Source organism: Salvelinus fontinalis, chromosome 32, assembly GCF_029448725.1.
Source record: "Salvelinus fontinalis isolate EN_2023a chromosome 32, ASM2944872v1, whole genome shotgun sequence".
In the NCBI taxonomy this organism is placed as follows: domain Eukaryota; kingdom Metazoa; phylum Chordata; class Actinopteri; order Salmoniformes; family Salmonidae; genus Salvelinus; species Salvelinus fontinalis.
The window spans coordinates 2,935,118-2,948,899 of NC_074696.1; the positions used below are offsets into that span (position 1 = coordinate 2,935,118).

General features: G+C 48.2%; 1 protein-coding gene across 8 annotated transcripts in view; it reads left to right on the forward strand.

The window, feature by feature from the left end:
* The first annotated feature begins 5,736 nt into the window (after window positions 1-5,736).
* The window catches only part of triqk (triple QxxK/R motif containing), a 40,421-nt gene continuing 32,375 nt past the window's right edge, over window positions 5,737-13,782 (forward strand). For 2 of the 8 annotated variants that reach the window (XM_055893219.1, XM_055893223.1), the window contains exon 1: window positions 6,079-6,257. The gene's annotated coding sequence lies outside the window, so the exon portion shown is untranslated. Of the gene's footprint in view, window positions 5,778-6,076; window positions 6,258-7,300; window positions 7,376-13,782 lie in introns of those variants that run through there. The other 6 variants (XM_055893217.1, XM_055893221.1, XM_055893220.1 and 3 more) reach the window with 6 other exon arrangements.

Here is a 13,782-nt window from a genome sequence, read left to right on the forward strand (position 1 = left end):
ATGACTGTATTGGTACATGACTGTATTGGTACATTACTGCATTGGTACATTACTGCACTGGTACATTACTGTATTGGTACATTACTGCATTGGTACATGACTGCATTGGTACATTACTGCATTGGTACATGACTGCATTGGTACATGACTGTATTGGTACATGACTGTATTGGTACATTACTGCATTGGTATATGACTGTATTGGTACATGACTGTATTGGTACATTACTGCACTGGTACATGACTGTATTGGTACATGACTGCATTGGTACATGACTGTATTGGTACATGACTGTATTGGTACATTACTGCATTGGTACATGACTGCATTGGTACATTACTGCACTGGTACATGACTGTATTGGTACATGACTGTATTGGTACATGACTGTATTGGTACATTACTGTATTGGTATATGACTGTATTGGTACATGACTGCATTGGTACATGACTGTATTGGTACATGACTGCATTGGTACATGACTACATTGGTACATGACTGTATTGGTACATGACTATATTGGTATATGACTAAAAATAGCCCTAAGATCCAAATTAGAGCATGACAGACGTAGGTTTTTCATGTTGAGAAATAAGGTGTTGAAAGAAATCAGACAGGCCAAGGCAAACTTTTTTATTAACATAATTGGTGAAGCAAAGGGAAATTCTAAATTGATCTGGGAGAATCTAAAAAAGTTAACAGGGAAAGACCATAGTAACACTGCAAAAAGACTAGAAATCATGGTGAATAACAATCTAACACAGGATGCAGTCGAAATAGCAATAGCCTTCAATTCCTACTTTATTGACTCTGTCAGGGTACTGACACAGAACCCCTCCACTGGTTTATTGGGCTAAGTGCTAGTAAATGATGCTCAACCTGTCTTCATCATAAGGGAGGTTTCTGAGTCAAAGGTGGACAAGGTGATTAGCTCACTAAAGAACTCTAAAGCCAAAGATGTGTTTTTGGGCTGGACTCTACCTTTCTTAAAAACTACAAAGAGTCACTCATTGGCCCCATTACTAAGGTCACCAACACATCTATTGGTCTGGTTGTGTTTCCAAGGGTATGGAAGTCGGCCATAATAACGGCCATCTTTAAATCGGGCGGCCCTGCTGACGTGAGTAACTACAGGACCATTAGTATACTACCTGTGGTGTCAAAGGTTGTTGAAAAGTGTGTAGCAGAATAACAGATTGCCCACCTCAAAAACAGCCCCTTCACATTACACTCCGTGCAGTTTGGCTTCAGAGCGAAACACTCCACAGAAACAGCCAACTGCTTTCTTCTGGAAAATGTGAAGTCCAAGATGGACAAAAGGGGCGTTGTTGGGGCTGTGTTTCTGGACCTAAGGAAGGCTTTTGATACTGTTAACCATGAGATTCTCATCACAAAATTGTCCAAGTTCAACTTTACCCCCGATGCCTTGAGATGGATGAAATCATACCTTGAAGGCAGAACTCAGTGAGCAATGAGCTGTCGCCCACTCTTAGCTATGATGTGGGCGTGCCCCAAGGGTCAATACTGGGGCCCCTCCTGTTCAGCCTGTACATTAACGATCTGCCTTCTGTCTGTACTGGGTCTGAAGTTCAATGTATGCAGATGATACAGTGATATATGTGCAAAGAGCAAACAACAAGCTGCACAAGAACTCACTACTGAAAAGGTCCAGGTTACAAAGTGGCTCAGTGACTCACTACTGTAATGGTCCAGGTTACAAAGTGGCTCAGTGACTCACTACTGTAATGGTCCAGGTTACAAAGTGACTCACTACTGTAATGGTCCAGGTCACACAGTGGCTCAGTGACTCACTACTGTAATGGTCCAGGTTACAAAGTGACTCACTACTGTAATGGTCCAGGTCACACAGTGGCTCAGTGACTCACTACTGTAATGGTCCAGGTTACAAAGTGGCTCAGTGACTCACTACTGTAATGGTCCAGGTTACAAAGTGGCTCAGTGACTCACTACTGTAATGGTCCAGGTTACAAAGTGGCTCAGTGACTCGTGTTTGCATCTCAATGTGAAAAAAAACTCTTTGCATGTTCTTCACAAAGAGGGCAACAGATGCTACTGAGCCAGATGTCTGTGTGTCAGGGGAGAAGCTCCAGCTGGTATCTGATGTTACTGAGCCAGATGTCTGTGTGTCAGGGGAGAAGCTCCAGATGTCTGTGTATCAGGGGAGAAGCTCCAGGTGGTATCTGATTTTAAGTACCTTGGCATCATACTTGATTCCAACCTCTCTTTTAAAAAGCATGTGAAAAAGGTAATTCAGATAACCAAATTCAACCTAGCTAATTTCCGATTTATACAAAATTGTTTGACTACAGAGGTAGCAAAACTGTACTTCAAATCTATGATAGTCCCCCACTTAACATACTGCTTGACTAGTTGGGCCCAAGCTTGCTGTACAACAGTAAGACCTATTCAGTCTGTCTACAAACAGGCTCTCAAAGTGCTTGATAGGAAGCCCAATAGCCATCATCACTGTCACATCCTCAGAAAGCATGAGTTCCTGAGTTGGGAAAATCTGGTGCAATACACCGACGCATGTCTTGTATTCAAGATCCTAAATGGCCTGGCTCCCCCTCCACTCAGTATTTTTGTTAAACAGAAAACCCAAACATATGGCAGCAGATCCACAAGGTCTGCCATGAGAGGTGACTGTATAGTTCCCTTAAAGGAAAAGCACCTTTAGTAAATCTGTTTTCTCTGTGAGAGCTTCCCATGTCTGGAATACACTGCCATCAGACACACATAACTGCACCACATATCACACTTTCACAAAATGCACGAAGACATGGCTAAAGGTCAATCAGATTTGTGAACATGGTCCCTAGCTGTGTATCACCTCTTTCCATGTTGTCTGTTGTCTGTAGCTTGTGAGGTGTGGAAACACTTTGTTGCTTTTATGAATTTTGTCTTGCTGCTTTTTGTTCTGTTACTCTGTCTGTATGCTACGTGATGCTTGTTCTATGTTGCTCTGTCTGTATGCTATGTCTAGCTTGTTCTATGTTGCTCTGTCTGTATGCTATGTCTAGCTTGTTCTATGTTGCTCTGTCTGTATGCTACGTCTTGTTCTATGTTGCTCTGTCTGTATGCTACGTCTTGCTTGTTATATGTTGCTCTGTCTGTATGCTACGTCTTGCTTGTCCTATGTTTCTCTGCGTGTGCTCACTGCTCAATGATTGTCTATAGCGTAATTGTTTTTAATAACCTGCCCAGGGATTGCGGTTGAAAATTAGCCGGCTGGCTAAAACCGGCACTTTTACTGAAACGTTGATTAATGTGCAACTGTCCCTGTAAAAATAAAATAAACTGAAACTCAATGACTGTATTAAATGCTAATTAACTACTTAAAAATCATACAATGTGATTTTCTTGATTTTTGTTTTAGATTCCATCTCTCGCAGTTGAAGTGTACCTATGATAAAAAGTACAGACCTCTACATGCTTTGTAAGTAGGAAAACCTGCAAAATCGGCAGTGTGTCAAATACTTGTTCTCCCCACTGTATGTCTTCATTAAGTGTGTGTCCCAAATGGCATTCCCTATATAGTGCACTGAGCTCTGGTCAAAACTAGTGCACTATATAGGGAATAGGGTTCCATAGGGCTCTGGTCTAAAGTAGTGCACTATATAGGGAATAATGTTCCATAGGGCTCTGGTCTAAAGTAGTGCACTATATAGGGAATAGGGTGCCATAGGGCTCTGGTCTAAAGTAGTGCACTATATAGGGAATAGGGTGCCATAGGGCTCTGGTCTAAAGTAGTGCACTATATAGGGAATAGGGTTCCATAGGGCTCTGGTCTAAAGTAGTGCACTATATAGGGAATAGGGTGCCATAGGGCTCTGGTCTAAAGTAGTGCACTATATAGGGAATAGGGTGCCATAGGGCTCTGGTCTAAAGTAGTGCACTATATAGGGAATAGGGTTCCATAGGGCTCTGGTCTAAAGTAGTGCACTATATAGGGAATAGGGTTCCATAGTGCTCTTGTCTAAAGTAGTGCACTATGTTGGGAATAGGGTGCCATTTGGAAAGTCATGTATTTTCACATTTACAAATACAGACTCGTGGGAAATATATAACTACTTTAAATGACTATCTGTGTATTTCAGTAAACGGTGGGGCCCATATCGTATAACTGCTCATCAAGCAAATCCACTCAGTCCACTTCCAACTCCAAAAAGGGTTGGGTTCAACTCAATATCAGGAAGGTGTCTTTAATGTTACACAACATTAGGAACAACTTTCTAATATTGAGGAAGCCTTTTTGCCCTCAGAACAGCCTCAGTTTGTCGGGGCATGGGACTCTACAAGGTGTCGAAAGCGTTCCACAGGGATGCTGGGCCCATGTTGACTCCAACGCTTCCCACAGTTGTATCAAGATGGCTGGATGTCCTTTGGGCGGTGGACCATTCTAAGCGTGAAAACCCCTGCAGCGTTGCAGTCCTAGATACAAACCAATGCGCCTGGCACCTACTACCGTACCCCGTTCAAAGGCAATTCAATATTTTACATTTGTCCATTCACACTCTGAATGGCACACATACACAATCCATGTTTCAATTGTCTCAAGGCTTAAAAATCCTTATTTTACCCGTCTCCTCCCCTCCCTTCATCTACACTGATTGAAGAGGATTTAACAAGTGTCATGGAAAGAGCACGTGTTCCTAATGTTTTGTACACTCAGTGTACATAAAAAAATATATACAGCATGCCACTATTTAATAGCAGGTCCATTTATGTAATTTTGATGTCACAGACACATCACTTGAAAAAACAATTTTAAACCCTTTTAAAACCCATTCAAATTACAGACTATATATATATATTTTTAAATCTAGCCTCCAGACCTTCTTTCACATACAGGACAAGAACAAATAGGCCTTGTAGCATTGACACATGTCACTTGGTACAAGTAACCTACAGTAGTCCCATCTGCAGCGATGTCAAAGCGCTCGCTATTGATGTCAGCCACCACAGTAAGTAAAGCATTAGCCAAGACACATTATAAAGAGATCTATTAGTTACCGCTGTGCAGCGTGCGTAATGGCCCACCCACGGGAGAGCAGGAAATCATTTGAATCTCCACCCCAAATGGAACCCTATTCCCCATATAGTGCACTACTTATGACCAGGGCCCATATTGTATTAATATAGAATAGGGTGCCATTGGGACACAAGTTTAGACTTCAATAAGTTCCGAGCAGTGGCAAGCTTAGTCTCTGTAATCTGCACGCAGCGCCAGGCTGCAATAAGGGCCAGATGCAATTAGAAGGTTACAACAGTCAACACCGTAAACAAAGAGACATGTAAATTGCTGTTAAATCATGAAACAAAGAAGGACAGAAATATAGAGAAGGGATTTCTATTATCTGATGAGCATGTAGGTCCTACTGATATAGCTCAGTAGCTCTATACGAATTACAAATCATATCGGAATATTTCTTATTTCATTCAGTAGTTAGTTATTGAGAAGGTAGTTGTAATATTGTAATGACTAAATTGGCTAATCCAAACAAAACGTGTAATATTCAAATATCTGAACCCTATTTTAATACACTATTACCATATTTTAATGTATTTAAAAGTTCATTTTATCTTTGCAAACCTAGTTAAATTGCACAGAATCAGATGTGATGTTCTCCTAAATAAGCCACAGATACAGTCCCTTCTCCTTTAAATCGGTCTCTTCCTTCACGGTAAGGATAAGGGATTGTTGGTTGGTCAAGTGTCAGAAGACTGATCGTGCGCCTGCAGCAGACGAGTCTGGTAAGTGTGGAGAGGCTCATGTTAATATATTTATACAGAAACAGGCACTACAGATAGCCTAAAACGAGTGCCACTGTGGTTAGTAATGTCCTGCTCACTATTTATGAGTCAGTAATGTCCTGCTCACTATTTATGAGTCTATAGCTTCTTACCTAGCCGTTCCTACACAATTATGTGATGAGTGGAAGCGCATGTCGATAGTTTTTTGTTGTTGCCTGTGAGTCCCGCCTTCCACTCTACTATTGGTCAATTCTGAAAATTCTCGTCTCTGATTAGAGGGCTAAATTGTCTATCATTAGTGGTGACGTGGAATACCAGGAAATGATAATTGGGGAAGTGATGTGTTGGCATTTTAGGGAGAATTTGGTGCAAAATACAGCAACTCTGTCAATTATCTCTTACATGTGTGGACTGCAGACAGGCAACCTGAGAATGCAGAGATATCTTGAATAAGCAACATTATTTCGACTTACTGAGTAGGTAAGTGCGCAAATGTAGCATATGTATTTGGGTGTAGTCATTCGATATTGTGCACAGAACGTGCGGCTAAATTATTGAGTTCAGCCTGTCTGTTGCAGTGGAGATGCATTTTGAAGAGTTGTACAATATGTAGTTGACACTGCATAGGGACAACATAAAACTATTATTATCAACATTCTGTCATAAATGGCTGCTGTGGATTTGACGTCCTCCTTGTCCAGGTTTACATTTATAAATAGTGGTTTAAAGCATAAGGGCATAGTGCTGTTTCCTCATCTACCAATCCCACTGTACTGGACATGTGGTTTGTTTTAAAATGAATTTCCTCCTATTTCTTAGTATAGCTGGAGGTGCTAGTTGTTTTCTCTGTGACGCTCAAACATTTTTGTTTACTCAGTCTTCAAAGCAATGGGTTAGCACCTACAGGCTTCTTCAGACTAGGACCATATATATATATATATATATATATCTTTATTTTATTTCACCATTATTTAACCAGGTAGGCTAGTTGAGAACAATTTCTCATTTACAACTGCAACCTGGCCAAGACAAAGCAAAGCAGTTCGACACAAACAACAACACAGAGTTACACATGGAATAAACAAACGTACAGTCAATAACACAATAGATCTCTATAAACAAGCGTACAGTAGAAAAAGTCTATATACAGTGTGAGCAAATGAGGTAAGATAATGGAGGTAAGGCAATAAATAGGCCATGGTGGCGAAGTAATTACAATATAGCAATTAAACACTGGAATGGTAGACGTGCAAAAGATTAATGTGCAAGTAGAGATACTGGGGTGCAAAGAAGCAAGATAAATAAATACAGTATGGGGATGAGGTAGTTGGATGGGCTATTTACAGATGGGCTATGTACAGATGGGCTATGTACAGGTGCAGTGATCTGTGAGCTGCTCTGACAGCTGGTGATTTAAAGTTAATGAGCGAGATATGAGTCTCCAGCTGCAGTGATTTTTGCAGTTCGTTCCAGTCATTGGCAGCAGAGAACTGGAAGGAAAGGTGACCAAAGGAGGAATTGGCTTTGGGGGTGACCAGTGAAATATACCTGCTGGAGCGCATGCTTTGAGATGGGTTTTTAACAGTAGTCCCTATATAGTAGGTACTGAGTTTTAGGCTGCGTCCCAAATGGCACTCTACTCCCTCTATAGTGCACTAGTTTTGACAAGTAGTGCACTAAGTAGGGAGCAGGGTGCCATTTGGGATGCTACTTTAGTCTCCTTTTTCCCAGTGAGCGCTTCTTGAACATGTTGGGGGGGCAGGGTAGCCTAGTGGTTAGAGCGTTGGGCCAGTAACCGAAAGGTTGCAAGTTCAAATCCCCGAGCTGACAAGGTACAAATCTGTCGTTCTGCCCCTGAACAAGGCAGTTAACCCACTGTTCCTAGGCCGTCATTGAAAATAAGAGTTTGTTCTTAACTGACTTACATTTAACCTTTATTTAACTAGGCAAGTCGCTCTGGATAAGAGCGTCTGCTAAATGACTTAAATATAATATAAATATGTTAATTCAGTCTGAGGCCCATATGGCACCCTATTCCCTAGTGCATCATGGGGATCTGGATAGAAGTAGTGTACTATCTAGCGGGACATAGAGGGAGCCGCTCTTATTCCCTGAACACGTCTATAATCTACCTCCACTCCTCCCAAAACAGAATAATTAAATAAAACTGTTTTAAGTTATTTTTGCCAGCGTGTCACCTGTGCAGATAGAGACAACTCAAAGATCCCCTTTACTCAACACAGAAACTCAGAAAAAGGTTTTCCCTCGCCCTCCTTTAGATTTATGTTCAGATTAGCCAATCTTCCTGCTTTCAAGCAAAAACTCAAACAGGAAGTACCAGTGACACGTACGGAAGTGGTCAGATGAAGCAGATGCTAATCTACAGGACTGTTTCACTAGCACAGACTGGGACATGTTCCGGGATTCATCCAATGGCATTGAGGAGTTCACCACTTCAGTCAGCAATGTACCTCTAAGCTGAGTGCGCCTGCAGTGTCCCCGAGACTGCAGAGAGGAGGAGGAGGAGGAGGATGAACTTCACTCAGCAGTGGTCACCAACCGGTCGATCACGACTGGTCCATCTCCAAGGCATTCCTTGTCGATCGCCAAACATTTCTGTAAAAAAACAACGATAAAGCGTAGTGTTGCTCATTTTTGTTGTTGTATTATTTTCGGGCTGTTGGCGGTAAGTGTACCCGATTCCCTGTGCGCTAGTAGGCGAACTGTTGCCATTTTGAACACTCATGTGTTTTGAAGGTACAAACTCTGCTTTCCCGGCGGGCACAGAGAGCAAATCAAGTACACTATAGACCTACCGCTGACCAATCGGATGGCTCAGATGACCTCGTCTGCAGTAACGTAGCAGTCATAAAAGATTTTTAAATGTTTAAAAACATGACTAGCGAGAGACTGTCAACGAATACAGCAAAGAGCTGCTGTTTTTATGTATGTGTTCATGTTTAAGTTCCTTGTCAACACTTTGTATTCAACACTTTTTTATAAGCCATAAAATGCACGTTCTTCCTATTTGCACTCAGTGCTACAACAAGCACTGCAGCAGTAATGAGAGTGTCTATAGGCTTGTGCTGTTATTATTAGAGGCTTGGGTCTTTTTTAATATCCAGGAATATTTCACTTTCCCTGTTCATAGGAATAACAACATGAATTTGTGCATGAGGCAGATATAATGTGGTGTGACTTGAGTTTCGCCATTACCTGGAAGACTGTGTCTATGGTCAGTGGAGGAAAGGGAGAGTGGAGGGATGTAGAGAGACGGACCCTCAGTCTGCTGCTCTCTCCCTCTGCTGAGACTGACCCTCAGTCTGCTGCTCTCTCCCTCTGCTGAGACGGACCCTCAGTCTACTGCTCTCTCCCTCCGCTGAGACTGACCCTCAGTCTGCTGCTCTCTCCCTCTGCTGAGACTGACCCTCAGTCTGCTGCTCTCTCCCTCTGCTGAGACTGACCCTCAGTCTGCTGCTCTCTCCCTCCGCTGAGACTGAACATCAGTCTGCTACTCTCTCCCTCCACTGAGACTGACCATCAGTCTGCTGCTCTCTCCCTCCGCTGAGACTGACCCTCAGTCTGCTGCTCTCTCCCTCCGCTGAGACGGACCCTCAGTCTGCTGCTCTCTCCCTCCGCTGAGACAGACCCTCAGTCTGCTGCTCTCTCCCTCCGCTGAGACTGACCCTCAGTCTGCTGCTCTCTCCCTCCGCTGAGACGGACCCTCAGTCTGCTGCTCTCTCCCTCTGCTGAGACGGACCCTCAGTTTGCTGCTCTCTCCCTCCGCTGAGACAGACCCTCAGTCTGCTGCTCTCTCCCTCCGCTGAGACAGACCCTCAGTCTGCTGCTCTCTCCCTCTGCTGAGACGGACCCTCAGTCTGCTGCTCTCTCCCTCCGCTGAGACGGACCCTCGGTCTGCTGCTCTCTCCCTCCGCTGAGACGGACCCTCGGTCTGCTGCTCTCTCCCTCCGCTGAGACGGATCCTCGGTCTGCTGCTCTCTCCCTCTGCTGAGACGGATCCTCGGTCTGCTGCTCTCTCCCTCTGCTGAGACGGATCCTCAGTCTGCTGCTCTCTCCCTCTGCTGAGACCCTCAGTTTGCTGCTCTCTCCCTCCGCTGAGACGGACCATCAGTCTGCTGCTCTCTCCCTCCGCTGAGACGGACCATCAGTCTGCTGCTCTCTCCCTCCGCTGAGACTGACCCTCAGTCTGCTGCTCTCATACCTCTGCTGAGACGGACCCTCGGTCTGCTGCTCTCTCCCTCCTCTGAGACTGACCATCAGTCTGCTGCTCTCTCCCTCCGCTGAGACGGACCATCAGTCTGCTGCTCTCTCCCTCCGCTGAGACGGACCCTCTGCTGAGACTGACCCTCAGTCTGCTGCTCTCATACCTCTGCTGAGACGGACCCTCGGTCTGCTGCTCTCTCCCTCCGCTGAGACTGACCCTCAGTCTGCTGCTCTCATACCTCTGCTGAGACGGACCCTCAGTCTGCTGCTCTCTCCCTCCGCTGAGACTGACCCTCAGTCTGCTGCTCTCATACCTCTGCTGAGACGGACCCTCGGTCTGCTGCTCTCTCCCTCTGCTGAGACTGACCCTCAGTCTGCTGCTCTCTCCCTCTGCTGAGACGGACCCTCGGTCTGCTGCTCTCTCCCTCCGCTGAGACGGACCCTCGGTCTGCTGCTCTCTCCCTCTGCTGAGACGGACCCTCAGTCTGCTGCTCTCTCCCTCTGCTGAGACGGACCCTCAGTCTGCTGCTCTCTCCCTCTGCTGAGACGGACCCTCGGTCTGCTGCTCTCTCCCTCTGCTGAGACAGACCCTCAGTCTGCTGCTCTCTCCCTCCTCTGAGACTGACCCTCAGTCTGCTGCTCTCTCCCTCCTCTGAGACTGACCCTCAGTCTGCTGCTCTCTCCCTCCTCTGAGACTGACCCTCAGTCTGCTGCTCTCATACCTCTGCTGAGACAGACCCTCAGTCTGCTGCTCTCTCCCTCTGCTGAGACGGACCCTCAGTCTGCTGCTCTCTCCCTCTGCTGAGACGGACCCTCAGTCTGCTGCTCTCTCCCTCCGCTGAGACTGACCCTCAGTCTGCTGCTCTCTCCCTCCGCTGAGACGGACCCTCGGTCTGCTGCTCTCTCCCTCTGCTGAGACAGACCCTCAGTCTGCTCCTCTCTCCCTCCTCTGAGACTGACCCTCAGTCTGCTGCTCTCTCCCTCCTCTGAGACTGACCCTCAGTCTGCTGCTCTCTCCCTCCTCTGAGACTGACCCTCAGTCTGCTGCTCTCTCCCTCCTCTGAGACTGACCCTCAGTCTGCTGCTCTCATACCTCTGCTGAGACGGACCCTCAGTCTGCTGCTCTCTCCCTCTGCTGAGACGGACCCTCAGTCTGCTGCTCTCTCCCTCCGCTGAGACGGACCCTCGGTCTGCTGCTCTCTCCCTCTGCTGAGACTGACCCTCAGTCTGCAGCTCTCTCCATCCGCTGAGACTGACCCTCAGTCTGCTGCTCTCTCCCTCCGCTGAGACTGACCCTCAGTCTGCTGCTCTCATACCTCTGCTGAGACGGACCCTCGGTCTGCTGCTCTCTCCCTCCGCTGAGACGGACCCTCAGTCTGCTGCTCTCTCCCTCTGCTGAGACGGACCCTCAGTCTGCTGCTCTCTCCCTCTGCTGAGACGGACCCTCAGTCTGCTGCTCTCTCCCTCCGCTGAGACTGACCCTCAGTCTGCTGTTCTCACCCTCTGCTGAGACCCTCAGTCTGCTGCTCTCTCCCTCCGCTGAGACGGACCCTCGGTCTGCTGCTCTCTCCCTCCGCTGAGACTGACCCTCAGTCTGCTGTTCTCACCCTCTGCTGAGACCCTCAGTCTGCTGCTCTCTCCCTCCTCTGAGACTGACCCTCAGTCTGCTGCTCTCTCCCTCCTCTGAGACTGACCCTCAGTCTGCTGCTCTCTCCCTCCTCTGAGACTGACCCTCAGTCTGCTGCTCTCATACCTCTGCTGAGACAGACCCTCAGTCTGCTGCTCTCTCCCTCTGCTGAGACGGACCCTCAGTCTGCTGCTCTCTCCCTCTGCTGAGACGGACCCTCAGTCTGCTGCTCTCTCCCTCCGCTGAGACTGACCCTCAGTCTGCTGCTCTCTCCCTCCGCTGAGACGGACCCTCGGTCTGCTGCTCTCTCCCTCTGCTGAGACAGACCCTCAGTCTGCTCCTCTCTCCCTCCTCTGAGACTGACCCTCAGTCTGCTGCTCTCTCCCTCCTCTGAGACTGACCCTCAGTCTGCTGCTCTCTCCCTCCTCTGAGACTGACCCTCAGTCTGCTGCTCTCTCCCTCCTCTGAGACTGACCCTCAGTCTGCTGCTCTCATACCTCTGCTGAGACGGACCCTCAGTCTGCTGCTCTCTCCCTCTGCTGAGACGGACCCTCAGTCTGCTGCTCTCTCCCTCCGCTGAGACGGACCCTCGGTCTGCTGCTCTCTCCCTCTGCTGAGACTGACCCTCAGTCTGCAGCTCTCTCCATCCGCTGAGACTGACCCTCAGTCTGCTGCTCTCTCCCTCCGCTGAGACTGACCCTCAGTCTGCTGCTCTCATACCTCTGCTGAGACGGACCCTCGGTCTGCTGCTCTCTCCCTCCGCTGAGACGGACCCTCAGTCTGCTGCTCTCTCCCTCTGCTGAGACGGACCCTCAGTCTGCTGCTCTCTCCCTCTGCTGAGACGGACCCTCAGTCTGCTGCTCTCTCCCTCCGCTGAGACTGACCCTCAGTCTGCTGTTCTCACCCTCTGCTGAGACCCTCAGTCTGCTGCTCTCTCCCTCCGCTGAGACGGACCCTCGGTCTGCTGCTCTCTCCCTCCGCTGAGACTGACCCTCAGTCTGCTGTTCTCACCCTCTGCTGAGACCCTCAGTCTGCTGCTCTCTCCCTCCTCTGAGACTGACCCTCAGTCTGCTGCTCTCTCCCTCCTCTGAGACTGACCCTCAGTCTGCTGCTCTCTCCCTCCTCTGAGACTGACCCTCAGTCTGCTGCTCTCATACCTCTGCTGAGACAGACCCTCAGTCTGCTGCTCTCTCCCTCTGCTGAGACGGACCCTCAGTCTGCTGCTCTCTCCCTCTGCTGAGACGGACCCTCAGTCTGCTGCTCTCTCCCTCCGCTGAGACTGACCCTCAGTCTGCTGCTCTCTCCCTCCGCTGAGACGGACCCTCGGTCTGCTGCTCTCTCCCTCTGCTGAGACAGACCCTCAGTCTGCTCCTCTCTCCCTCCTCTGAGACTGACCCTCAGTCTGCTGCTCTCTCCCTCCTCTGAGACTGACCCTCAGTCTGCTGCTCTCTCCCTCCTCTGAGACTGACCCTCAGTCTGCTGCTCTCTCCCTCCTCTGAGACTGACCCTCAGTCTGCTGCTCTCATACCTCTGCTGAGACGGACCCTCAGTCTGCTGCTCTCTCCCTCTGCTGAGACGGACCCTCAGTCTGCTGCTCTCTCCCTCCGCTGAGACGGACCCTCGGTCTGCTGCTCTCTCCCTCTGCTGAGACTGACCCTCAGTCTGCAGCTCTCTCCATCCGCTGAGACGGACCCTCAGTCTGCTGCTCTCTCCCTCTGCTGAGACGGACCCTCAGTCTGCTGCTCTCTCCCTCTGCTGAGACGGACCCTCAGTCTGCTGCTCTCTCCCTCTGCTGAGACGGACCCTCAGTCTGCTGCTCTCTCCCTCCGCTGAGACTGACCCTCAGTCTGCTGTTCTCACCCTCTGCTGAGACCCTCAGTCTGCTGCTCTCTCCCTCCGCTGAGACGGACCCTCGGTCTGCTGCTCTCTCCCTCCGCTGAGACTGACCCTCAGTCTGCTGTTCTCACCCTCTGCTGAGACCCTCAGTCTGCTGCTCTCTCCCTCCGCTGAGACGGACCCTCGGTCTGCTGCTCTCTCCCTCTGCTGAGACTGATCCTCAGTCTGCTGCTCTCTCCCAAGCAACATCAGCCCTGTAAAATTTAAAAAAGTATTTAAATGTACAGATCCTTCAAAGTATTCAGACCCCTTGACTTT